Raw genomic sequence first — 4316 nt, 5'->3', positions numbered from 1 at the left:
GAGGAAGATCCTCACATGACGGAACCAGTCGGTGAAGTTGCTACCGTTGCTCTTAAGTTTCTCTTTCTCTAGGAACTGATTAAAATTGATTGGGGATGCCATCTCTACAACATATATTTGCAAAAGTTTAGACTATGTTTATGATAAATTGAGTTCAAATTTTAATTCAACATAATTAAAAATCTAGGTGAACTCCCACTCAAAACAATATCCCTCGCATTGTCTTAGTGATCACACGAACCAAATCCACCGCACCTATGTCCGATCATCACGAGACAAGGTGTGATTTCAATGGCGAACATTCAAAGTGTTCATCATATCAACCATATGATTCATGCTCTACCTTTCGGTATCACGTGTTCCGAGACCATGTCTGTACAAGCTAGGCTCGTCAAGGCCACCTTAGTATCCGCATGTGCAAAACTGTCTTGCACCGGTTGTATGCACTTGTTGATTCTATCACACCCGATCATCACGAGATGCTTCGAAACGACAAGTCTTGGCAACGGTGCTACTAAGGATGAACACTTTATTATCTTGAGATTTCAGTGAGGGATCATCTTATAATGCTACCGTCGCGATCTAAGCAAAATAAGATGCATAAAAGGATTAACATCACATGCAGTTCATATGTGATATGATATGGCCCTTTTGTCTTTGCGCCTTTAATCTTCATCTCCAAAGCACGGACATGATCTCCATCATCTTCGGGCATGATCTCCATCATCGTCGGCGTAGCGTCAAGGTCAATGGCGCCGTCTTCATGATTGTCCTCCATGTAGCAACTATTACAACTACTTTGAAATACTACTCAACATGAAATTTAAAGACAACCATAAGGCTCCTGCCGGTTGCCACAATACAATAATGATCATCTCATACATATTCATCATCACATTATGGCCATATCACATCACCAAACCCTGCAAAAACAAGTTAGACGTCTCTAATTTGGTTTGCATATTTTACGTGGTTTAGGGTTTTCGAGAGAGATCTAATCTACCTACGAACATGAACCACAACGTTGATACTAATGTTTTCAATAGAAGAGTAAATTGAATCTTCACTATAGTAGGAGAGACAGACACCCGCAAAGCCTCTTATGCAATACAAGTTGCATGTCGAACGAGGAACAAGTCTCATGAACGCGGTCATGTAAAGTTAGTCCGAGCCGCTTCATCCCACTATGCCACAAAGATGCAAAGTACTCAAACTAAAGATAACAAGAGCATCAACGCCCACAAAACCATTGTGTTCTACTCGTGCAACCATCTATGCATAGACCTGGCTTTGATACCACTGTAGGATAACGTTGCATAGAAAACAAAAATTTTCCTACCGCGAACACGCAATCCAAGCCAAGATGCAATCTAGAAGACGGTAGCAACGAGGGGTTTATCGAGTCTCACCCTTGAAGAGATTCCAAAGCCTACAAGAGGAGGCTCTTGTTGCCGTGGTAGACGTTCACTTGCTGCTTGCAAAAGCGCGTAGAAGATCTTGATCACGATCGGTTCCGGCGCCACGAACGGGCAGCACCTCCGTACTCGGTCACACGTTCGGTTGTTGATGAAGACGACGTCCACCTCCCCGTTCTAGCGGGCAGCGGAAGTAGTAGCTCCTCTTGAATCCGACAGCACGACGGCGTGGTGTCGGTGGTGGTGGAGAAGTCCGGCGGAGCTTCGCTAAGCGTGCGGGAAGTGGAGGAGCGGGGCGGCTAGGGTTTGGGGAGAGAGGGGCGCCGGCCACTATGGGGTGCGGCCACCTTGGTGGTGTTTTAGGTGGCCGGCCCCTCCCCCTTGGCCCTCTATATATAGGTGGAACCCCAAGAGTTGGTCTCCAAGTCTTCGAATAAGACCCGAACCAAAAACCTTCCATATGGAGGGGAAACCTAGCCAAGCTAGGACTCCCACTAGAGGTGGGAGTTCCACCTCCCATATGGGGGGTGGCCGCCCCCCACCGGGGGAGTCCACTTGGGACTCCTCCCCCACTAGGGTTGGCCGGCCATGGAGGTGGAGTCCCATGTGGACTCCACCTTCCTTGGTGGTTTCTTCCGGACTTTTCTAGAACCTTCTAGAACCTTCCATAGAACCTTCCGCGTCAATTTAATTCACATAAAATGACATCCTATATATGAATCTTATTCTCCGGACCATTCTGGAACTCCTCGTGATGTCCGGGATCTCATCCGGGACTCCGAACAAGTATTCGAACTCCATTCCATATTCAAGTACTACCATTTCAACATCCAACTTTAAGTGTGTCACCCTACGGTTCGTGAACTATGCAGACATGGTTGAGTACTCACTCCGACCAATAACCAATAGCGGGATCTGGAGATCCATAATGGCTCTCACATATTCAACGATGACTTTAGTGATCGAATGAACCATTCACATACAATACCAATTCCCTTTGTCACGCGATATTTTACTTGTCCGAGGTTTGATCTTCGGTATCACTCTATACCTTGTTCAACCTCGTCTCCTGACAAGTACTCTTTACTCGTACCGTGGTATGTGGTCTCTTATGAACTCATTCATATGCTTGCAAGACATTAGACGACATTCCACCGAGAGGGCCCAGAGTATATCTATCCGTCATCGGGATGGACAAATCCCACTGTTGATCCATATGCCTCAACTCATACTTTCCGGATACTTAATCCCACCTTTATAGCCACCCATTTACGCAGTGGTGTTTGGTGTAATCAAAGTACCTTTCCGGTATAAGTGATTTACATGATCTCATGGTCATAAGGACTAGGTAAATATGTATCGAAAGCTTATAGCAAATAACTTAATGACGAGATCTTATGCTACGCTTAATTGGGTGTGTCCATTACATCATTCATACAATGACATAACCTTGTTATTAATAACATCCAATGTTCATGATTATGAAACTAATCATCCATTAATCAACAAGCTAGTTTAAGAGGCATACTAGGGACTTCTTGTTGTCTACATATCACACATGTACTAATGTTTCGGTTAATACAATTATAGCATGATATATAAACATTTATCATAAACATAAAGATATAAATAATAACCACTTTATTATTGCCTCTAGGGCATATCTCCTTCACTATGTCCATCAACTTTCTTTTCTTGGATTTTTTTGACCCACTAATTTCTGGCTACTTTCTTTTTCTTTTGATCTCAAGTCGCATTTGAAACGTTGGGACCGCTGCTACAAAATGGGACCCGCATGTCATCCTCTATGTACAATAAAGTTTCTTTTCTTGGATTATCTTTGGCTCCTGATATTTTGTCACGTGCCTTTTTCTTTCGATCTCATGCCGCCTTTGAAACATTGACTAAGCTGCTGGCTCATGGGTCCCGCATGTCATCCTCTCTGAACAATAAAAGTTTCCTTTCTTGGAGTTATTTTTGACCCCTAATTTCTGGCTATTTGCCTTTTTCTTTGGATCCCCTGCCCCCTTCGAAACGATGAGGACGTTGTTGGCAGGTCGGTCCCACATGTCATCCTCTATGAACAATAAAAGTTTCCTTTGGTGGATTTATTTTTGACCCCTAATTAATTTCTGGCTATTTCCTTTTTTTTCTTTTGATCCCCTGCCGCCTTGGAATCGTTAAGGATGCTGCTGCCTAATGGGTCCCGCACGTCATCCTCTCAGAACGGTAAATATTTCTTTACTTGGATTTTGTTTACCAACTGATTTTTGGCTTATTTTTCCTTTCGATCTCCTGCCGCCTTTAAAACATTGTCGAGAGGCTACTGGCACACGGGTCCCACATGTCAGCCTCTATAAACAATAAACATTGAGGATGCTGTTGCCTCATGGGTCCCGCATGCCATCCTCTCAGAACGATAAATGTTTTCTTTTCTTTGTTTTTTTACCAACTGATTTTTTTTCCGATCCCCTGTCGCCTTTGAAACATTGACGATGCTGCTGGCTCATGGGTCCCCGATGTTAGCCTCCCCGTACAGGAAACATGTGATATCTTGATTATTTTGCAGATAATAAATAGTGTCCTTCGCTCTGGTTTGAGGTGACCTTGACAGCAATTCATTGCTGTTAGGTAGCTCCCACCCTTGTTGGCTTGCTGTGGCTTAGTGAATACCTCACTGGATAATTCTTTGTTGGATTTCCAGTGAGCTTTGCTGTTGACAAACAAGAATAGACTCAATCTGTCTATCTGTCTGATGGTTAGTGAACCATGTAGTGCTAGGTGAGTTGGGCTAGGCTAGCTGTGAATCAATCCTTTGCTGGATTCTTTGGTTTGCCTCAGTGATAATACACTGGGCTTGACCATTTCTTCCCTAGGATGATTTTCTTCTGGCTTAATCCT

Source organism: Lolium perenne, chromosome 3, assembly GCF_019359855.2.
Source record: "Lolium perenne isolate Kyuss_39 chromosome 3, Kyuss_2.0, whole genome shotgun sequence".
Classification (NCBI taxonomy): Eukaryota; Viridiplantae; Streptophyta; class Magnoliopsida; order Poales; family Poaceae; genus Lolium; species Lolium perenne.
Note: the sequence above shows the minus strand (reverse complement) of the source record.